Source organism: Anser anser (genome assembly GCF_964211835.1).
Source record: "Anser anser genome assembly, chromosome: 21".
NCBI classification, from domain to species: domain Eukaryota; kingdom Metazoa; phylum Chordata; class Aves; order Anseriformes; family Anatidae; genus Anser; species Anser anser.
In genome coordinates this window covers 5,472,981-5,497,411 of record NC_139742.1, presented here as the reverse complement: position 1 = coordinate 5,497,411, position 24,431 = coordinate 5,472,981, and positions in this window count along the sequence as shown.

Genomic DNA, 24,431 nt, shown 5'->3' with positions numbered 1-24,431 from the left:
CATGAGAAGGGGTGGATGTGTGAAATTTAGCAGCAGAACATTTATCCCCTGTCCCATCCCATGGATGGAATTTGTAGCTGCTTCTGCTAGTATTAAACAGGTTTGTGTGTGGATAATTAGGCACCATTTTGTAAAGAGATAACACAGCCAAGCACAGGGAGGAGAATGCCAAGTCTCACTTGAACTGGTGCGGAAATATTGGGCATTACCTCTCCGGGTTTCTGAGCAGGACCGGGGAGGAAAAGCTCTCATTAGGAGGTGTATAGTGCCTTTATCAGGACATGGTGGTGTGCTTGAAGAGCTTGATTTTACTTACATGGGTGTAAATCAAGAGCAATTCCTTTGATGCCAATGGAGTGGCCGACATAAGTGAGAGGCGAACATGACCTATTGGTATTGAAAGCACTTAAAACATCTCTTGAGGGCACTCTTATGAGGGAGCTCGCTCTGTGAGGCTGATTGACAGGGTACTGCTCTGCTCAACACTCTGTCCTTCCCAGGATCCTAAATTGTAAATTAACTCAGCCGGAGATGTGACTAACACATTCTCCGTCTGGAACATTTCAGCTGCGTAGCGGGTTGCAGGCTCCGTAAATTGTTTTCTGTTAAACTTTGGGAATAAATGGCCAGTTCATTTGAAAGGGTTGAGCAAGCAGCACGCAGATATCTGCCCAGTGTCCAGCGCAGGGAAATGACAAAGGATGAATTACAGGGTTATCTCCGCCGTTTAACAAACCCCATGTTTCGATTGCAATAACCTCTTCTTGCTGAAAAGGCAATATCCTCCAGCAGACAGGGGTTAAATACCCCGCGGTTGAGGAAGAAGCTGAAAAGGCAAAAGAACTACAACGAGGGCAAGTGTTAATGAAGGAAGATCTTCACTGGGGGAAAAAAAAAGGAGCCAACAGCTGACAGGGTTGGTCCTGGAGGGCAGGAGAGCCTTGGCGTTGTCATCCAGAGGGACCCGTGTCCATTGTGTGCGCTCCTCCTCGGACGTAGCTTTCAGCATCCTTAAGCACTGCCACCGAAGGAAGAGCCACGATTTGGTGTGATTGCGCTTTTTGAGCTTAATGGGACAGAATTAACTGAAGGCATACAATTACAGCAAGAGCTGGTTCCTATTACTGTTTTCACATGGGAGCAGATGGAGAACGACAGCCCAGCTCCCTGCGATACCAGCTGCACGTCGCAGCCTCCAAGCCTGTGGGATTTGACCTTAAAAGCCTGGGAGCTCATGGAGGCTGTTCCTGACCTGCACGTGAAGTAAAAAACAGTCATTTACTGTTAGAGAAAGTAAAACATTTCAGTGGAATAGGGAGAAAATGGTTTCCTTGCCTTGTAAACCTTTTCATTTATTTATTTATTTTTCTTTATGAAAGCCCCGTCTCATCCTCAGGCAGCACGGGAAGCCAAACTGCTGAAAATGTTCACAAAACCGAGCTCTGGAAAATATCATTTAAATAATTTTGAAATATTTTGCTTTGATTTGGGCATTTTCTAAAAAAACTACTTCAGTTTGTAACAGACAAGTCATTTTTAAGGGGAAATCTGGAAGGTTTTGTTTCAAAGCAAGAAAATGGAAATTTTGGCAATCTTAAAAGGAATAATGTTTTTGCAACGTGTAAAAAAAGTCATGGAAACTGTCTTTTTACTGAAAACATTTTCATTTTTGTCAGTTTGCTATTTTTCAACCAGAAAGTGTTATTAGAAACATCTGAAAACAAACACAGAAAGAAAAAAAACTTCTCCATGATAGAAAAGACAGGTACATTTCCACGAAATAAAATGAATTCCTTGATGTCTGCCGAGCCCAGCTCTTAGACTAAATCATGAGCACAAAAAGCATGTTTTATTGTTTTTTTAGCTTTATTTATTTATTTGTTTATTTATTTATTTACCATGTCAGGAAGCCAGGCCATACTACTGCTTGGAGCGTTTTGGTGCTACCAAAATTGAGCAAATATATCACACGTGGTAATGCATAATGTGCACAGGGGTCAATATCTAACTGCACAGACCACACAGCCCCTCCACCCCATTTCCATCTTGCAGATAAATCCAAGGCTGAGATTCAAGCCCGTCACAGCAATCCAACCACTCACCCCCTTTGCATACGTCTCCTTCCTGACTCCCCGTCCCCGTGCCAGCATGAGTGCGGCGCTGCATCGGTGGTGCCGGCGTCGGGTCCCGGGCAGGGACGAACCATCTGCCCACCACTGTCCCTGGTGCTGGCAACAGCAGCAGCGTGGGAGGAAGCCAAATCCAGCTTTTGTGGCAGCATAAGGCAGGTGTCGGCGGGTGGCTCTCCGTTGGACACTGGCTCTTCTTAAATCTTCAGCCAGTTTGCGACTTTTCAGGGCGGTGAGCCACATCGTGAAAAGCTAGGACATCACCTAAGAGTTTCAGTGCACATCAGAGAAGAGATGTCTTTGATTTTGTTTTATTTTTTTTGCATCCTGTGATGGCTGCAAGTGTTGTGTTCATGGTAAAGTCTGCATGAACAGCAGCTTGCAGCAAGGTGAAAATTAGAGGATAATCCAGGAGAATTTAAGGGCTGACAATGCTACAACAAAAAATATCTTCTATATCCAGTAGAGCTTTTGATTCGGGATCAGGAAAAAAAAAAAAAAAAAAAAGACAGACCAAATGGATCTATTCTTTCTTCTGACACTGTTTCAAGGCATAGCTTTAAAGAAGAATTATAACCAAACCATGTCTTGGTTTCCTTATCTGAAGACTATAAATTATAACACTTTGCTTCCTGACGTAGTTCTCAGCAAGCATAATTCATTAACTTTCCTGAAGTGCTTTTAAATCTCCCATTTCAGGCACTACACAGGTATTCAAAATAGAGTTCACAGAGCTAGCTAAAAACACTTTAAATGAAATTAAAATGCCATAATTCCAGATTATGATAAATCACACTCCAAAAAGTTTTGATGAGAAGTTTATGAAGTCTTATTTGTGGGGGTTGCAGCAGTACAGGGTGATATAAAAAACAATATTTTGGACAGTCATTTGGAGCCTGAAAATTCCACCACATTTTTGGAATTTCAACTTCCAGCTCCCTGATGCATAGCTCGGAAAGGACGGAGGAAGAGCTGGAAAGGTGGAGGAAAAATAGAGCTAGCAATGTCCAACCTCTCTCCCTCTCCTGATCTCCAGCAAAAACAATGCAGGTTGGAAACTCAGTCCTCAAAACTTTCAGAGACGAGGTCTCCCTGGGCACAACAGATGAAGCTGCTTCTGCCCTGGGGACCCAGGTGGGGCCCACCAGTGCTCCATAACCAAAGCTACCAGGGGAATAAACCTGTGAGGAACAAACCCACAGTGATCTGACAGTCTGCTGGCTAATATTGAAGGGGCAGGCAAGCTGTCCTTTTAATATGTGAGCATGTCTGTCTGGCTCTCTCTGTTCTCCCTGTGTTCAATAATGTAAATAAAGTCTTTAAGAAGCCCATTACTTTCATCTGCAGTTCTGAGAGAATTGCTCAGATTCTCCCTTGGCAGTTTTGTTTGTGCATAATAATTAAGAAAACCTCTGGAAAAATAATAATAGTAAGAGCAGTAACAAAATAAAGACTGCAAGAGTCCCTTTTTTAAGTTTTGCCTTTCAAAGACATTCCCCCTGTTTGAAAGGAAAAAAAGAAAATGGAAAGACCTTACTGGTATCAAACACCTTTGTCTGAATTAAAAAGGCTGACGAAGGGCAAAGTTTGTCTTTTCAGAGACCTGGGTGCAAGTGTTGTGTGGCAGCATGCGGGACACGAGGATGGGCTCTGGGTGCTGCAGGAGCAGTCCCCCAGCACATGCAGCATCCCTAGGCCAGCTGGGGCAGGCTGCTGCCTTGTCCACCTTTCACACCCATTTCAATCCGCCTTTCAAAACTTGTTCTATTTTTTTATTTTTTTTCCTGCATCTTTGGTTGAGTTGAAACCTTTTGTGTAGTCATGTTTCTCTGCTAACATTTCAGTTTGGAAAGAGAGCTTCGCATGAGAAAAACTAAACAATGTCAAAAAGTCTCTTTCAACATTTTCACTGTAGCAATTTTTGTCAGAGTTTTTTAAAACCTTTCCACTTTGAAATGTATTATTAATGCATGTTTTTTTTTTCTTACTGACAAATTGAAGTAAAATATTTTGCAGAAATAAGATGTCCGTCCAACTTCAAATATGTTATTTGCTTGGGTGTGCTATTATTATTATTTTTAATATTTTTCCTCTGTGGCAAATTTGCAAACACTTGTTATTTTCATGCCATTTGGCCCTACGTCAAGTTAAAAAATCTAGATGGACTTTGCAGAACTAATCTACCTGCTTATTTTGGTTAATAATTAATTTTTTAATATCACAAATGGAAACTGCCAACCCTCTTTAATTATAGTAAAAAATGTCCTCCTTTACTAGATGGGCTGTGCAAGTGCTTCTCATCACAACTGCTGTCCAAACACAATCACCGAGAAATCCCCCACCGGCCTCTTAAGATCTCTCTATGCCACCTTGAGAGGACAAAACTTCTGCTCCCTCAAATGTGGTTCCTTCATTTTGATACCTGCCCCATCCTTAAAGCCCTACTTTTTCTCTGCCTAAGCATCATGTTTTTAAACGAGTCACTTTAAGGTCAATTTTGTTCTCTTTCATTTTTCATGTGAAAATTAAGCCAGTTTCATTGTGGTCCTCACCTCACTCTCTTTTCCGTTCTGCTCCTCACCTTGGTCTCTGTTCCCAGGGACAACCAGTTTCCCAGAGGAGGAACCTATAAATATTTTATTGTCCATCTTTGTAAGTCAGCCTTTGTGTTGATTGAATTTGATGACAAGTTAGGGAACAACAAGCAAATGCTGTCACCGGAGCTGCCATTGCCAGCTGCTGGAGCCTCTCCATCCCATTTGTAGACCCCTTTGGAGTCCCATTACTCAAAAGAGCAGGATCTGCAAAACTGATTAGACACCATATTATCATTTCTGTCTTTAAGCATCTATTGGAGTCATTCAAGTTTCCAGAGAATAAAGAATAAGCTGAGCACAGAGTTCAACCTGATCTCTGCTGTCTGCTGCTGGTCCCCCGCACCTCCCCTTTCCCCTGTGCATAATCTCCAGCACAATTATTTGAGGTTTAGGAGAATAGATCTGTAATTAAAAAGAATTACTTTTTTTTTCATTGTTCTGCTGTAACAAAAGCCTAACTGTATTGAAACAAAAGCATGTCGCAGTAATTCTTCAATTTCCATCATATTTTCAGCAGAAGAAAACATAAGCACAGTTTCTTTTTCATTTTGTTGAAGTGGGACTTTTTCTTTTGGCTGTAGTTAAAATGTTCATTCTGATGACACTGTTGAAGCAATGCTCTTTAAACACATGGCTTATATTGAAACAATGAACAAATATTATTTGATGTTTCCTGTTATGTTCGCTTTTCATTATAATAGCTTGAAATTGTTGGAGTAGAAGATGTTCATAAAAATCAAGCATCATGATGCTTCCCAATAATATTTTGACATTTTTGAGCTGAGGGTAATTTTGCATTTGCATTTTGATGTATAACAAAAACAAATGTTAAAATTTCATGGAATTAGCTATATCTGTTCTGACCAAGGGGAATGAAGGATTACTCAGTGATTGTGTTTGGACAGCAGTTGTGATGAGAAGCACTTCTGCAACCCGTCTAGCAAAAGAGGAAAAATTTTACTATAACTAAAGAAGGTTGGCAGTTTTCATTTGTGATATTAAATAATTAAATATTAACACAAACAAAACCGCTTTAGAAATCCTAAATAATTTTATTTAGGAAAAAAAAAAAAAACTCTTTTGAGAGAAAAAAAAGAAACAACAAATTTTTTTCAGCCATTTCTTTTTGTTTAAATTTGAATGAATAGCAGGCGCAGAGCTTCACATCCATAACATCCACAACTCAGCTTTCTTAAAAATACTATTTTTCCCTTTAAATAACTCCATGTTGTTTGTTAAATTAATGTATTAGAAACTGTCTCTCTGCTCATCTCCTCTTCCCTAGGCGAGGATTATGTTTTGATTTGTAATAAAATTTGACACAAATCTGACAATATTTTGACCAGGCTTTGCGTGCTGGAGATTAGAGTGAGCACCTGAGAATGGCAGTGCCTGTTGCGGTGCAGTCCCCAGCTTCTCTCCTTCCCTGCTCCTCCCACAGCCCAGCACCTCCCTGCTCTCCACCGCCTTCTCCCTCCTTGTGCCCAGGAGCATCTTCGGTCCCTTCCCTCCACTCCTGTCCCTCATGTCACCTTGACAAGAAGGACTTTCTCCCACTCCCTCCAGCTGCCTGGCTTCCTTCCACCGCGGTGTCCTCACGTCACGGCAGCATCGTGCAGGCACCGTCACTGTCCCTTACATCCCTCACAAATTGAATTCATCATGAACGTATGAATAAATCCCCAAGAGAATAAAAGTTCTCGGAGGTAATTGAATCACACAAGAGTGATGGGTCTTTTTTTTTTTTCTTCACTCATTCCTAGCGCGAGGTTCAATCAGCATTCATTACTCCCACCTCCCTCCATCAGAAGCGGCAGAGGAACTGGGTGAAGGAGGACTCTCAGCCTTCTGATTAAATCTTCCAAACCTGATGGCCTATCAAGCCCAGTAATTTGTGAGCCGCGAAACATGAGATTTTTAATTCAACGCGGATAAAAAGGCACAACCCAAAGAACCAGCTGAGAAGAACAGAGGAGCACAGCTGTACAGTAACACGATATAAAAATTTCTTTTGAAAGGCTAGTTTGATTAAATAGTGTTTGAAAATATTTTCAAGCATAGAGCCACTTACAGTAGAAAAATACTGAAACAATTAGCAGTCAAAAGAAAATCTTTTGATTTGACTGTTTTTGCCCTCTTATTTGATTTTGCTTCAGTTTCAGGGAAATATTAGAAAAAAAATAATTGAAATAATAACAATATATCCCCACATACGTGTCACCTGATTAAACATTTAGTTTGCAGTGTTTTGACATTCTCAAAATGAAACATTTTGACATCATCAAACGGAATTTTTCAACAAGCTTGTTTTGATCTTCCTCGATCAAAAAAAAAATATCTTGGAATTCTCCCTCCAAACCCTTCTCTGAGAATTCACTTCCCGGGCTGATTGGAGGGAAGGAGATTTCTGCTTTGTCAAGGCTCCAGCAGCGAGCCATGCGGATGCTGCCAGCCCGGCGGGTTGCGATGGGGAGGCAGAGCTCACCCAACAGCATCCCCAGTGCTGTCTCTGATGTGGCACCACGGGCTTGCACACAGAGACACGACTGAGTGCTTGTGCTGAAGCCTCACATGTGCCTTTACGCCGATGAAGCCGAGTCAGCCGCCAGACATCCACCGCAAAGTCTCTGCTGTCCTCAGCCGGGATCTAGCCTGTGACCTTCAGCACTAGGAACGCCAGGCTCTGTTGCCCGAGCTAGAGAAAATATTCTGCAGCTGCAAGAAAATCCCAAGCTCTGCCGTGCTTTTGCCCACTAGAGGGAAGTGCATTCACACGCACACGGGTGAGCGTACAGCCATGCACATGCAGTGCCTCTCTCTGCTCCCTGCCCACACCAGGACCGCGCTGGGCCCAACAGGGAGGCTGCCGGTGCCTCTGGCCACCCACCATGATGTCTTTGCCAAAATGCTGCTGGTAGCTGGGCAGGGCAGTGGGCTGCCCATCCCTTGCCGCTATCAACACGCTTGCACGGGCACTGTAGGCAAATTGCTCCTCGGTGGATAAACATACAGGGGTGAAACTGGAGCTCTGCAGGGAAAGGATTCAGCCACACGCTCACTGTGGAGCTGTGCTTGAATTGGTGGAGGAATATGGAGCGTCTGGCCCCAAGCCATTTCAGCCCTGTCTGCACTTCGCAAACTGCTATATGCACAGATGTAATCCATACAGATGGGTTTTAAACATGAGCAGCCATGGCAATGCAGTCAGGCGCACTCAGTAACAGTATGTATATGTAAGCAGTCAAACACAGGCTGTATGAAATTATATATATGTGCCCAAATACATGCTGTGCTGCCTGTCTGTCCAGCCAGCCAGGTTAGATTATCTCCTCCTCAGTAGAATGGCTTATGAAACAAAGCTTCTATGCAAATGTATGCTGATGCAATGTAAGAGAAGACCTATCCCCATGAACACAGAACCAAGGTGAGCATGTATTTATGATATGTAGATTGAAGTGAGCCACACAAACCCGTGGATATAGGCTACCCAAATACCTGTATAAAACCCAGAATACTGGCATGTACCTACGCACAGAAGCATGCAGAGATCCTCAGTCCTTTGTGGATGCCCCAGTGAGGATGTACAGAAAGACTTTTGCATGCCTGAGTGCAGAACCTGTCTCCATTAACAGAGATGTGCTCCATGTGTGGACACATCATACACAAGGCCGCAGGCAAACCAAGTCAAATGGACCTTTGCAAACACTATCTAGGGAGATCAGGACTAAGGAAAAAATGAAGACAGAATATGGCTGGAGAGGAGAGGGTGGAAGATCACAGAAGAGGAGCGGTCTGAGATACCATGCCCTGCCTTGAGATGCTCAGCAGCAAGTCACAGCTGCCAGTGTGCACCTGTCTGGTCCAGTGGGTATGGGGATGGTAGGCACTGGGGAGTGTCCCTCACACCCCAAAAGGGGAAATCTTTTGTCCTTTCTCCCTTGGAGTCTCTGTGGCATCCCGGGGAGATGCTGGTACAGTGGATCTTCAGTCCTGCAGCATTAAGTGTGAGGTAGAAAGCCTCGCTCCCTGGCTTTCAGTTTAAGACACACTTTAGGACAAGAACAGACATTTTAATTACCCTCTTGATAGAAATCATTTTCCCAAACATTTAAACTTTTGTGAGTTTGCTCACAAACTTCAGCATTTTTTTTTCTGGCTGCCTGAAGGGCTGTCTCCATTCCTGGGAAAACCCATTGCTATTTCTGCTCCTCTTTTGACAGTTTTTTGTAAAAGCTGATAAAACTTGTATCTTTTCCCCGGTCCACTCCAATGGCTCTCAGGAGCAAAGTCTTTGGCCAATTTAAATTTGTGATACCCTGTGGAAAGCAATAGAGATTTAATGGAGCTACTTTGTGTTAGAGCATCTGGCCCCAAATTCTCCTGGGAAGAAGAGCATCATGTAACAGATCAAAGGGCAGGTTGATGTGTGCTACAAGCAGGGAATGGGGAAATTTGTTGAGACAGAAAATGATTTTGCCACCTGCCGCCTCACCTTGAACAGGACCTAAACCAAAGTCCCTGGCAGGGTTCCTAAATGGAGTTATATTGCAATAATTAACAGGAATATTATTACTACTACTAGTAATTTTTGATTTACAATTAATGCTTGTCCCTAACTTCTTTCATTCTTCCACCATTGAGAGAAAGAAGAGGCAGAATATTATGAGATGAGGCTGTCTGATGTCGTGTTTTAAATATATTTGACAGCTAGAAATATGGAAAACCCATAAAGAAATTTTGCCTGGATAGAGTGAGATTTCCAGGGTAATTTTTTCCTCATCTGGATAGACTGGTGAAAGTTAAGCTCTGATTTGGAGTGTTTTTCCACCAAGAACATCCTGAGTTTTGGTCTTATCTCATCTCAAATACCAAGTCTCTCTATTACCTAAATGTTTAATGTAAGATCACAGCAAAACTCCAGAAATGGAAGACATTTTTTATCATTATGTTAATCCCATACAATGATAGCACGAAGCAGAAATCGTACAGGACATAAGAAACAGCGCTGCATTCGGGCTCTGAATTTTCCAAATCAGACAGGCAATGGTGGCTTCCTGAGTGTTTTTTCAGGTCTGTGTTGCAAGATAGAAGAACAATATTCAACACTATGTATGAGCAACGAAACCTAAGCATGACTTAAAATGCTATGTTGTCTTAAAAAGAAATAATAATAAATCAAAAGAAGAAAAGAGAACTCATCCCTGATGATTTCTAAGTGACTTATTGTCACTGTGACTGGTAGCTCAGGAGTGGAAGAGGTTCCATCTCAATACCACCAAAAGTTCTGCTATGCAAAGATCTGCAGCCCGAACACCCTGCTCAGCACCAGTCTCGCCCATCTGGAACATGGCTTATCCCATTCATCAAATCAGCTGAGCAGTTTATGATGGCCTTGGGGGAAATTTTAGTGTCATCAAGTTCCTTCTTTCTCCTTCTTCCTTTTCTGTTGTGGAAACAGTTGCCAGGTCTCCACACTCGTTCTGTAACTGGAACCCCTGAGGGGAAGAAGCCTGAAGAAGGGCCATTTTATTTCATCTGGTAATGCTGTAAACCCAGTTCAGCAGCTCTCCTCACGAGCACCACAGCCAGGTGCTGCCACGTCCATGTTGCAGAGCGTCTGTGAGTGCAATAAGGCTGCAGCAGCACACAGAGCATCCCTCATCAAGGAGCAGGGCAGATTCCCTGACATCATACGTGGGAAAGCACACCTCTGCAAAGAAGTATGTACACAGACCACCATCAGTGTATACGTACTTCTGCATGCATGTTAATATAGACACGTACATAGTCATATATCTATCTATCAAAAGTCTACAAAAATATAAATATCAGGGATCTTTACAGAGAGAAATACATGAAGATTCCTCAGGCTGCCTTTATGACTGGAAAGGAATATTGGTTTATCTGTCTGATAAGCTATGTACGGGAGACAGCATGACAAGAATCAGAAATGTCAAAATTAACTCCCATGCTGGGGACACATGCCACCAGTCGAGGCTGTGGAAGAGCGTGAAATAATCCTGCCAAAAAGACAGGAAAGCTGCCCCTGTCATTAGCTTTTGGGGGAGATTTCTGAGTTTGCTACTGCTAGCAGAAAGATTGATCCTAGCTAGTTTCCATCCAGTGAAAACCTTGTCTGGTATCTTTGTTGTTACCAGGAAAAATATCAGTAGAAAGCATTTTAGGATATATTTTTGATGATCTGAGTATCTTGGGGTTTAATTCTGAACTGCTGTGTGCTACAGATGTTACCCAGGTCATGGCACAGTGAGTCAGTTCTACAAAAATATTGTGGCAAAACAAATAAAGCCTAGGAGGATTCACAAGGGTGCTTAGAGAAATGCAACACTTTGGGCCCATTTGTTTCCTTGTCCATCTAACTTGGGTATGTACTTGTGAAAACCCTGCCAACCATCTCCGGGACTTCATCCATCTCCTTCCTGAGGGAAATCAGTCTGAAGGGCGAAACCCAGAGATATATTAGGTGGCAAAAGCTCAAAACAACAGAACTATCAATTAGACAGGTTTAGGCAGCTTATCTGGGGCAAAAGGGAAATGTTATCTTTACATTTTTTTCTTTGAAAAAATAGTATTGGATGATTTGTTATAATATTGGAGTACTGGATCCAATAATAATATTGGAGTATTGGATCTTCTCCTCCAAACTTCTAGAGTGGTCTGTCAATGTGGATGTTAGCTTTTTGTTGCACAGATATCCCCAAGTATGAAGGCAAAACACAGTTCAGGATCTACTGCAAGGTGATGTTTGCAAACTGGGATCAAACTGACACAAAGGCTGTGGTCAGGACTCAGCTCTTTCTGTGTGTACCTGAAGCTTTCTCAAACTACCAGCCCCTATTTATCTGCCAAAATGGATGGACAATATCAGGAGAGCAGCTTTTACTCCTGGCACTTTTGTCATTTTCTGCTTGCTTAAGCTTCAGGAATACTGTCAGAAGTATCTTTGCTGGTGTTTCAGGACATTTGCATCTGATTCCAGGTGGAATCAGAATGACTGGAAAACACTGAAATGGAAGAGTGAAATATTCTTTTAATGAAATGGAAGACTCCTGGGTAGGAGTCGGAGACTTATTTTATTTATTTATTTATTTATTCATTAATCTGAACCAAGATATTTCATGCCTTAGATCTCAGCCAACATCTTTATCTTAACTAGGAAACATGTCCCAGTAGATCTCTACTTTAGCTATGTTTCTTACCTAAAGCCTGCCTGAAGTGGAGGAAAAGTGAGTGCATATGCTTCGGTTTCTTTTTTTTCCCAGCCATTTTTGTTTTGTTCTTTTTGTTTACACAGGCTAATGATAAATTAATGGGATAAACCAAAGGCCTTGCTGGAACAGCTGTAAACTCAAAGCAGGAAGTCATTCAAAGCCTCCAAAACCTGGCTGTGTAATGCTGGAGGAGTTAATGATGAAGAACCAAACCCTCAGCTGGCACAAACTGGCATAGCTTGCTTGAAACACATGAATTTCACTGATTTACAGTAGTTCAGGATGTGGCCTGAAATGTCTCACTATTCTGCTTTGTTTGCATTTTAAAGTGATCTCTGCTGGTTTCTTAATGGTTTTGTCGCCTATTGATGAATTTGCGGGATGCCAGTAACCGAGCTGGTCTCCAGCAAGCGCAGATGGTAGAGCATGGAAAAGCACTAGCTCAGTTTCCTGGGAAAATCTTTTTCTAAAAATTTAGGAATAGCAGTGAGGCCCCTGCAAAGGTTTCTATGGGCAAACAGCTGGTGCAACCATAAGATCTAGTATCTGAGGTTTATCTCTGCTCTCCTAAACATGAGGCAATTTAATTTTGGAGTGGCTCAAAGATGGTCTTAAATTATAGAGGATATTTAGATTAGCTTTCTGACACTATGGAGAGCGAAATGCAGAGAACGCTGTCTGGGAACAACACCAGCAGGGATGATCCTCCCATGGACAGGTAGGATTGACTCAAAATGTTGACTGTGTTCTTTTGCAGTCATACATTTGCTAACACTAAATTTAACCCTGCTTAAAGGACTGCTAAATTTAACAAGATAAAGAGTGAATAAGAAACGAGCTATACATTCACTCTGGCAGAACCAGAGCTTTATCAGGCAGCCTAACCAAGAACTAGTCTTTTTTTTCTGGTGATGATATCACCTGATGATCCCAGCATCACCTGGATCTCCAGTCTGTGAGCAAAAAAATATTGTGTTTTTTAGCAGTAGCAAAGAATCATTTCATAAGACTTGCTATAAAGTGTTTTTACTGGAAAACACATGAGCATTCAGCTCTGTGCTTGCCTGAAAATGAAGGACTTAAAAATTGGAGGAAACAAACCTTGTTGCAATTAAGTGTAGGCAAAATTGCCCGCAGTTATTTGCAGCTACAAAACTGGAGGCCACACTCTGAAAGCTGGGCTATCAGACAGAGCCGCTGCTTCCATTTATATCCTACTGGAGGGGACTCCAGCGCTGCCAAGATTCATAGAGGAAATCCATCCAGAAAAATTGTGACAAACTTCTCCCCATGGAAAAAAAAAAGCTGCCTTATTGAGTCTGAACATTTCTTGGAAGTAAGCCAATTGCAAAAATATTTCCATAAGGAAGATTTATGAGATCCAAAGAGGAATTTCAAAAAGCAGGAGAGAAAGAGAGACATACAAACAAATAAATAAACAAACAGAGGACAATTTTAGAAACAGATGGTCAGCAAATAGACCTGGGGCACAGAGATCAAAGCTGAAGATCCAGCCCCAGAGAAGGAGCCTGAAGCTGGGGATCCCTTCTCCAAAACAGCTCTGGGCAATGCTGAAAGGTGTCAGTTTTGCTTCAAATAAGAACAACTTTTTTTTTTTTTTCAATTTATTTTCTGTTTTTGGTTTTGTTTAGATGGTAATTCAAAAAAAGGAGGGAACACAAAATTTCCAGAGTTTTAGGTTGTGCAATCTGTGACCAGAAATTGCTGTTTCTAAATTTTTTGGTTCAAAGAGAGTTTTGATCTAAAAAATTGAATTTCTGCATGAATATATTGTAAAAGCTTATACAAGGATGGTAGGAAGCAAGAAGTCAATAAGGGAAAGAAAAGAGAAATCATGGCAACAGATTGCTTTGTACAACGAGTTCTGACTTTTTCCCCAAAATTATTGGTTCACACTGCCCTTAGCATTCAGATATTCATCTAGGAAAACAATGAGAGGAAAACAACATTAGACATCTTATAAATGCTTACATAGAAATGTTTCCCATCTGCTTACAAATGCACCAAGCCTGCTTTCTGCTCTGGACCTTGCACTTCTCAGTGCTTAAATGAAACTGAACCCACTCCTTTGGCAGAATGGGCAGGATACAAGGAGGAAAAGTGAATATTTCTCGGTGCTGGTGATTCTGTTACGAAGTGCCAAGCTCTGAAAATATTCTGAAACTTCCACTGCAGGTGACTTTCTTATGGAAAGGTCCCTTCAATCAAGACCAAGAATCAAGTAATCCAAAACCATTGAGATCCCACACACTCATTTGGTTTCTGTGCATAAAAAGAATTATTATTCACATTTTTGTGAACCCATCTAATTCCATTCCTTTACCATACAACGTAAGAATGTCTTTCTTATCCTTCAGTGCCGTGGTGCTTTGCTGTACATTGTTAAGTGTGGGTTGCCTCCATCCCAGGATTGCTGCCTTCTAGCTGTAGGTAGGAAGCACCATGTTTGTTGCATTCTCCCTGACACTGAAGTTTTACTGGGCATCTTCAGTTGGTGTTTTTGACCCACTTTGAAACACCCAGATGTGTAGGGCTTTGCTCTGCCCTCTTCTCTATAGGTAACCCCAGCCAAAATCCAGCAGTGCTATCCAAGCATTCAAAACTTGCCCAGTTCTCTGCTTGCACAAATCTCATCCGTCTCCTTCCCTTTTGATTCGGCTGCCTTCGAAAGGTTTGTGCATTTTGCAGACAGCATGGAGGCGGAGGGCGGGGGAGGCAGGGAAGATAAAGAACTTGGTGATATACTGAGTATATAGAACAGTGTATAATATACTGAGTGATGCAACAGCGAGAGAGCTAAGTGAATGCCACTGCCTTGTGATTTACTGCTTGCAAATGGCTTCTCTTCTTCTGAAATACTGTTAATTTAATAGACAAACATCCTAGGATAAAGGCTCGCCAGAGACGCAACTGATGGGATAAACATCGAGAGATTAAAGACCTGTAGGGAAAGTGTATAATTCTGTTATTAAAATCCCAAAGTGCTCCCTTAAAATTAGACACTAGCAGAGGAAGAGGAGTGGAAAACCTATGCTTAAAAGGGGGAGTTATTGTGTTGAGCACTTCAGAATCATTTGCTAAGCAAAGTTAAAAGGAATAATAGTGCCAAGCTGGGTCTTCTGCTTGTTTCCTCCTGCTGTCCGTAACTATCAAAGTGGTATAAAAGAAACCTACTTATTAGCTATGTGTTGAGAACATTTTCCAAAGGCAGTCAGAAAGCCATCAGTGACAGCATTTCTGTGACCTCCTAATTGCACCCCACACAATGTGGATGCTGTTAGGCCAGAAGACAGATGCATTTGCAAAGCGTGTCCCATGTCATTACATCCCAGCTCATGAGAGAGCTTGCCATGCCGAATGGTGACTGTTAGGGTTTATTTTTGCAATATCTAGTGATTCAAACTGAGATCAAGCTGTCAGTGGACTGACTGCTGCCCAGGCTGTGTCACAGCCTGCAGCTAAGAAAGCACAGTCTCAACGGGGACCAAAAAAAGGTGTTATCACCAAAAAAAGGACAGGCGGAGGAAGCTGAGGCACTCTGATCCATTGGATAGCCCTGCTCTGAACAAACCGGACTCTTCCTTGTGTTTATATACATCATTGACCCATTTCACTGCACATCGCCTAAACAACAGACCAAGGAGGATGGCTCAGGCTTCCTTGGTACTGAACCCCCCTCTCTGAGTGCTTCCCATGCATCCAGAGGGGTGCTGGGTGACTCTTTGCTGATGTTCAAGTCATGGACAGAGCTGGTTTGATTTCCTTGGACAAGAGAAGATCCTGATCCAAGAGGAAGGAAATGCTGAAATAATTGCAATGACAAGTAGGAGGGATTTGAGGAAGACCACCATAAAGCAAGAGAGATCTGCGCTCCCCTGCCAGCACTCACATGAGCTAGAGGGACATTGCTTCCGCTGGATGCCAACGAGCCTGCAGATTGGCACAGGGACGTGAGCATTAGGTTGCCAAAAACACAGGCAAGGAGAGCTGTAGTACTGCTCTGCTTTCGGCCTGAGTGCCAGATGTTCTGATTGCTTGTGGTAGATGAGTACTGCTGGTGATATCCGGGTACCGTGGGTAAATGATCAATGAGGGCTTAGTAGCTCATTGCCCCAGGTAGAGCAGTTGAGTACAGGAGAGTTCTTCTGACAGGGAGTTTTTTTCTGGATATGGCTACTGATTACCTGGTCCTTTTACTCTGAAGAATTTTTTTAATACTCTGGTCAAAACCTTGGAATTTCTATTTTAATGCACATTCAGACATTCAGAAGAAAATAATTTTTTACAAATCACCAACGATTCCCTGCCTACCCCTCCTCTCCCCCCAAACACACACTTTTTTTTTCTTTCTGTACACAAAAATGATAACATATCTTTAGGGGAAGGATTGTTCTTTAACATTGAAAAAAAAAATCTGTTACCACAGACTTAACAGCTGTCTTCAAATGAAATTTTACTGAAACTAGTGTTTGTTCCTGTAGCATGTTTTGATTTTGACAAATTGATGTTTTCCAGTGGGAGAACATCCCATCAAGATGCCAGCTACTTCTGTGATCGGTGGAAATGAAGCTCGTTTTCCATGAATATGTATCCTGTGGTTGAATTCCTGGGTGTGTAGTTAATTAGGAACTCAGATGGAATTAACTTTTTCATGAAACTTGTGAGAACTTAATGTATTTGAGGTTGCTAGCTCTAAATCACATTTGACTATGACTGGTCAATTAGATCAAATGTTATTAGATGGGATGTTGTAGTGAAATAAGGAGATACAGATGTTCTCATATCTGAACACGGGGCATGATTTTGATGGGAAACCAGTCCAATAGGGCAGGTTTGAAAGTTTAATTTTATCTGTGCTTTGACTGAGGTGTGTCATGTTATCCAGCTGGACACTAGAGATATGAATGGCACTGCTCTTCACTCTAGAAATCCCCCTTAGTCCCCAGATGCTTCCAGTGAGGCTGGTGTCACTCTGGAAACCAGTACCAACCCCATACTGTGGGTCTCTCCATGAGGGGAATGCTCCACTCCTTGCTTTATACAAGGACATTATACAAGGACACCACCATAGCAAGGCTCCCTCCAGACACATCTTATGGAGCTGCATTAGGAGAGAGGGGAAGAGAACCCCCAGATTAACAATTGCCAATGACAAATTGCTCTGAAATCAACTGATCGTGACAAGATGCACTTTACTATGTATTAGTCACATATCACTGATAGCAATATTAGAGTCCATAAACATGCTTTTAATGATCAAATATTATTTAATGTATGCCGAATCTCACAGTAAGTGGAAATTAAATGGACAATTTAGTGTATCATCTCTATGCATTGGCTCAGAAGCATTTCTCCAGTGGATAAACATTGACAATAAAGCTGTTGTTCAACAGAATACTACAGCTGCCAGATGTTAAAGGTTTTGGCCTTTGAAAGTGTTGTCCCACAGAAAAAGGTTGACATTTGCTGTCACACTGGCATATATTTTGTACTGAGAAAAAAAGAAATAGCAGTTCTCTTCTGCCTGCAAAAAGGGCTGGTGAGAAAAGGAGGCATCCTAAAAGAACCGAAAGATCCCTGTTTCCAGGGTGGCAGTTGGTCAATTTTGTGGCTATGTCCTGTTCATCTGATCTCCTTTTTTCACCACGCTTGTCTTCTGTGCAACAGCTTGGGCTCCTATCCATCTGATGTAAAAGCCTTGACCCCCAGACCGAGTTGCAGTAAGGAGAAGAACAATTTATTTAACTTCCTTGGCATGATTCTGCCCATCAGCAGTCATATGAAACCCTTTGCCATCTCAGAAAAAAAAAAAAAAAGTTTCTATCAGTTTGCTGGTTCCAACTTGTATTAGTGATGCAAAGCAACACAGCAATAAAAAGTATTAAATGAATTTGGCATGCAAGATGGAGAGCACCTGTTAACTCCCTGGTACCATACTGTGTTTGCAGAGGTGGCTGTTAAGAAAACAAATTTCTTTTTTGATTTGTAGACTGAACAAATTTAAACTGGAGTCCTTGAACACAGTCAGTGAACCTCATTGTGCTTTTTGTTTAAAGACCAAAAAAGAAAGCTCTCTTCTCAAGAAAATATTTTAAATACAGTGAACTCTGCAGTTCTACAGTTCCATCAGACACAAGTATATCTCAAAAATACTGTTAAATTCACACAGTCCCGCTGTATTGCAGATTGAGGAGTCAGGTCTTGGTATACTTGTTCACTTCAAGGTAAGCCAAGGGAAAAGAAAAAAAAGATGGGGAGGGGAATGAAAAGCAGACACAGATGATGGTGCCAGGAATGTCCTGAGACACCCCATATGCACATCAGGGTTCCTTCCCCTTCAGTGGTTTGGATGGGCATTTGCATTTAAAACTAAACCAAACTAAGGACCTTCAGGTCTCCTGTATTAATGGTAATTGCAGTCCCCAATACCTTCCATGTCTGTTCTGTGATCCCAAGGTATTATCATAACTAGAGCTTCCAGTGGAATAAATATTGCAAATATATATATATATATATTCCTGCAGATGCAGTAAGCAAGGTATTTTCCTTGGGGGTGTGTTTACAACCCCAAATCAAAACAACTGGCTTGCACCATAGAACTCCCCAAGCCCCAGCTTCACCTTCAACCCTGCAAATGTTAGAGGTGGCACACACATGCATTTCCTGCTCTACCAATTTCAGATAATCCATTTAAGATTCTTTGAATAAAAGTCCAAAGAGAGGACATGTGAGCTCCACTTAACTCCTTGTGGACTGTGATGCCACCTGCATCACAAAACAGCCTTAACCCAGTCATGATCATGAGCATCTGATTATATTCTCCTGATAAACTGCTCTGAAATAAACTCCAAAAAGCCTTCTCCTATTTGCCCAGACTCTCATACACAAATCCCCCGTTTATCCATAAAATCACAATGACGAGCTGCTGAAAAAAAAAAAAAAAAAAAAGAGAGAAAGAATTTTTGTGCCTCCCATCTTAATATTTCAGTTTGTCCCTTTGCACAGACTTGTCTTCACGCAGAGGAGCCATAAATCTGGCCTGTCACTTTTATGATTATTAGTGGTTAGACCTGATGAATATTGATATGTGGCAAGCGCTCTTTCGACATTAAATACATTTGCCAATTTTCCTCCTGCAAACTCCACCCGTTAATGCTTCATCCAATATGAATCAATATTGGTTTAATAATTAACATGTTTAAACATTTTTTAATGTATATTTCATGACGAGAAGATCTATGTTTATTTTATGATGATAAAATATTTAGGGCCCAGGAAATTTTACTGTGCTGTCATCACAGCGTTAGTTGGGCCCTTTTCATTCTGCCTGAGGGGCATCTCTCTGTCTCTTCTAGGCAAAGCCAAGGCAGGAGAGGTTTCATCCACTTGCACAGAAGGGCTGTTTATGTGTATCTGAAGTTATCTGAAATATGTGGCGGGGCTGGAATGGGACTGACAGTGCGTTTGCTGCAGAGAGACAGTCCCCACTGTCAGCAGGGCAAGCTCAAAACAAGAGCAAGAAATGGACCAGGATCTGACCTGGAGAGGTACAACAGGTTCAGCTTCAAAAACAATTCAGGCTAGAAGCTCAGAGTCTTGGAAAACACACAAATGTGAGCAAGGAAAGAGAGAGACTGGCTCTGGCACTGGGGAGGTTTTAAAGAGCCCATACTGCTTGATACATAAATGGGGGTTTGTTCTTCCTCTTGAAGCCAGCAGGCTTGACTTTCCACAGCTGTTCCTGTGGATGTAGGTGCTAAGATAAGTTTCGTGGAGCAGAAAGGTTTGGTGGGAGTTGAAAACCCCCCTACGTAAGTGAATGGTTTTTTTCTTAGTGCCTGTGTAACAAGCAGAGGGTCTTGACAGCCAGAGAGGGGAGAAAAATCCCTGTAGGGTGGAAAAGGGTTAAGAAACACAGATTTGGTGCTCTGTGGCCTTTGCCGATCCTCAGATCCTACACGACCTCACCATCACAACACCTCACAAAGGACAGGAGCACAATCTGCAGAACCATGTAAAAGGCACTGGCCTCGTGCTGGCTTTTACATGAGGGAGAATTTTGCTCTGTCTGCCCAGGGCCAACTGAGAATCAGAGAACATGAACGAATTGGCTCTGAATTCATTGAAGCCCAGGTGAGGGCTTCCTGTGGGACTGCGATTAACGTGATAAAGATGATTATGTTTATTTCCATGCATTTGTTGAGCATTACTCAACTGGTCACAGTCCAGCAGCTCCTGATGTTCCACTTCTGGGCAGCAGGACAAATACCTCGTAGTACATCTGATCTGTCTCTAATCAGGTACCAGCACTGACAACAGCCCTCTGGGGATGGGCTGGAGGAGCACTGCGAGCTATTTTCAGTGGGGCTGCTGATTGCAGGGAAACACTTTTCTTGCAAAGCTTGTTGTGGAACATGTTTATTCCAGAAATGAAGCAAACAAACGAAACAAACAAACAAAGAAAACAAAAACTGCATATCAATTTCATGAGGTCTCCTGAGAAGAGTATTTCTTGTCAAGGTGTGTTTGTTTGCTAGCACATCCAGAGAGGGAAACGTGGTGCGGTTTCACACTTTGCTTTCAGAACCCACGTAAACTTCTGGCATTCACAGCAAACAGAGTTCTACAGCTCATCTATGCCTTTTGTGAAGCTATTAGATCCTTCACAGAAGTAAAAATCCATCACAGGCATTAAACCCAAAGATAACACCTCTGGCTCAGGGTGTTCCTAATCTTCTGATCGCTGGAGGCTGAGAAAGAGCATGAGGGAAATACAGCTACATACTTACCATGTGCTTACCCTACTAGTGACAATTTTTGGCCACTGTTAAATATAAGATTTTGGGATAGGTGGATTTTTTCTTAGATTTGACAAAATTCTTCATTTATTCTTATGGAATGAACTGTGAAACAGAGCTGGGGAAAGGTCAGTTAGAGCTTTCCAATGAACTTTTATTATTTATTTATTTTTTGACTTGGTCATAAAAAACTCTCTAAAAATTAGGGAGGAGAAGGGGAATGCTTGCACATCCTGTTTGATGTCAGAGGACTTCCTGCAACATACGTGCAGACTTAAAAAAAAGTGCAAAAAATCCCTGACAGGTTTCAAAGGTTTTATTTAACTTCATTGTGATTATTTTCTGCAGTTGTGGTTAGGAGTAGCAATTATATTAATCCTTCTCCTCCAGGTTGTTAATCCTAGTAAAGCAACCTGTAGCTTGGAAGATTGTATGTTGTTAAGGAGCACCCTGAGAACATTTATTCATGCTTGGGGAGCACGTTCCTAATACATGCACTTTTCATTTAGGCTGAAATTCACCCCTAGGAGGGGGGGGATGTGCTCAAAGCCTAGGTATCACTTAATTCCCACTTAAACCCTTCAAATCAGAGAATAAAATGAAAACCAATGGAAAACTCTACTGATGTGGTTAGGAAACCTCAGCACAGAAATCAGTGGGGCTTGGGGTGAGAAAGGGAAGATTGCTGAAATTAAAATCACTTCCTCAGAATTTGATGCATCTGGACCGGTGCGAGAGATGGGAAACAGAAAAAAAGATGCTTGCATAGTTATATGAGCTTGTATATTTATGCTCCAAACCTGAGCGCATAGTGTAAATCGGATAAGACAAGTAAATTGCACCCAACAAGCAGTGAAAGCAGGCAACCGCATTCATGTGGAATCTCAATTTACACCACAGCTGGGGTCCGGAGGAGCTTCACTGTGAAAGCAGGGGTCTGAATTGCAATCTGATTTTTTTTTCTCTCTCTCTGTTTTTTCCCCAGTTATACGGCATAGTGGGTTTGCTTCAGTGAGACTGGCAAGACAGCACTACGAGGCTGTGAACCAGTCACCTGATTCCTGCAAAGAAGTGTCCCACATCCGAGGACGCATTCCACATACTGCTAATAGCCTAAGAAAGATTTGCATGGGCACCGTGCTCTGACATGGATTGCTGTCATTTCCATGTTAATATGCTGCTGTTCACCAGCCAGCAACCTTTGTCCTTGTAAAATGCTCCCATGGCTTTGTCACAGCAGAGTGGCTCAGGGGGCGAGCCAAGCAGCCTTGCTGCCTAATGCTAATGGTGAGATTTTCCCTGACTTTTTCTTTTAAATCCATCAGGGCAAATTCTAAATTTTGTCGCAGTGGACTCGTTTAAAATTCCTCATAAGCTGGCTGTTTCCGAGCCCCTTGCAGCCCTTTCTGTCACCTGCTTCCCATGAGATGTGTGCCCTGCTGCTGCTCCGGGGGCATCACTGCCCCTTGTGCCTTAGCCGAGGGTTGCTGAGGTTGTGGAGCCAGCAATGGTCTCAGGGGGCTGTGGGCAGATGCTGTGGGATGGCCCATCTGCATGCTAGGGCTGGGGTTCACCTCTTCTCACTTTCAGCAGCTCCAGCACAACCATCCTCAGCCAAGTGAGTTGTCTGGACTCCCCTCGTAGTTGGGAAAGAGAAATAAGCAATTCCACAGCACAATTCATCTGACTTGTTTCAGACGCCTGCCTTAGAAGGAGATGAATTGGGCCCTAGAAGTGACAGCTTCTCTGCCTTGATCGTAAAGGGAGGCTCGCCAGCCCGCAGGGATGCAGACCTGTAGGCTCCAGATGTCTGTACTCAGCCAGATAAATCCCAGCATCAACGACTCGCATCGATGTAGCCCAGGGACCCTCCGCTGTGGGGTGCCAAGGATCTCCCCTGGCTGTGCCCTCTCCTGGAAGGAGAGCTCCTCTACCCCCAAAAAAAGTGTGAGGTCCCAGATCAGAGGCTCAGTGCCTCATTTCTCTTGATCACAGTGGTTTGCTATGACAGATATTCTGGTCTGTCCCTGTATAAATCTCTTCTGAAAAGCTGTCAGGCCATGTAAGGAAGAAAGATGGAGCTCCTTCTCGCAATGTGCTGACAGGGTGCTGCCATCACACTGGCATATCAGGGCACCGTGCACGAGCAGCCCACGTCTCTCATCCCCTTGCTCAGCTCCTCCAGTCCCCAGCTGAAGCACGAGAAAGGCCTTTTGCTCTTTCGTTTTTCATTCCTACAATAAAATACAATTATCATTTTTTTTTTCCCTGCCAGGTTTCTTACCATATGTAAATCAGTGTTTGATTCAGTTCTGTTCTTGCCAGGTGTTTGTTTACAAAGCTACTGTTGCTCACAAATATTTCCAGGGGAGATTTTATTCGTATGACAACAGACATCTTCCCCTGGTGTGCGCTGATCCAGACACAGAGTGACGACTGTCCTCCTGCATTTGGGAGTGTTTCAGGCCAGTTCTCTACAACCTACTGCTCTGAAGGGTCTCCAGCAAGCTACACTCCCTGTGTCTGCTGCAGCTCTTCCCAGAATCTTTCACTTTCTCCCCCGCTGCCCAGCATCACCCACGCTGCCCCCTTTATCCCTTGTCTGACATCTGGCACCATCCCCTGGCAGGAAGAAGCAGGAGAAGCCCAGGAAGAGAGAAGACCTTTTCAAACCTTTTTTGGTAGTGGAGCACTTTCTATGCAGAGAGGTGTGCTCACCAAGGGCACAAAGGTATGAAAGAAAAGGTGAAATTGTGGAATCACAGTGTTTGAATGCTGCTGACCTCAAGGTAATGAAAATGTTCGAGTCACCTTCCTCCCACGGGCTCCTGTGTGCACTCACTGAGAGGGGTGAAGCACATCTTTTCTCGCAGGTGCCTGTTTCTGACAGGAGGAATTGGCCAACACCAGGTATTTTTGTCAGCAGCCATACAGCTCAGCTCCTGACGGCGACCCACAGGTTGTGTGCGGTAAGCGACGGTGTGCATGCACCCAGAGAACCTCCCCTGAGCAGGCGGTCATCTGCTTTTTGCCACTCATGCTCTCTGCAGGCACATTCCCTTCAAAAACTGGCATGGTCTGTGCATGCCAGACACGTCCTGCTGTACCTGCTGCACCAACCACACAGTTCTCCAAGAAGTGTGCACACATCGAACACGCACACATAGCATGGAGGCACACAAAAATGGGGAGAGTCCTATATACACACTAGTACAGATGCAGAGAGACTCTCAGAGTAACCATACTGTATTTATTTACTGGAAAATAGTCACCTAAAGGTCTACAGTAATCCTCACCATGCAATGTCACCGTACACAGATGTGCATGCACAAACTCTTTCCCCTGGATTTTTGTGCCTCGCAGTCTCTGGGGTGGCTGAATGTGCCTGGTCTGTCTCCCAGATCTATCACATTCCAGGACTTTATCCAGACCCTTTCAATGAGGTTTCAAATGTTTCTGTGCATGTTTCAATCAGTTCGGGCATGTCAGACAAGTAAGTGCTGTGGAGGTACCTGCAAATTACACCATCTGGCTGCCTCGGTGAGCCAGATGAGAGGCAGACAGCAGGGAGAGGGAGAATCCAGACCTTCAAGGAGAGAGAGGAGAGTAAAAATAATCATTTGCAGAGGAGGGACATCTAAAAATTGCCCCAGA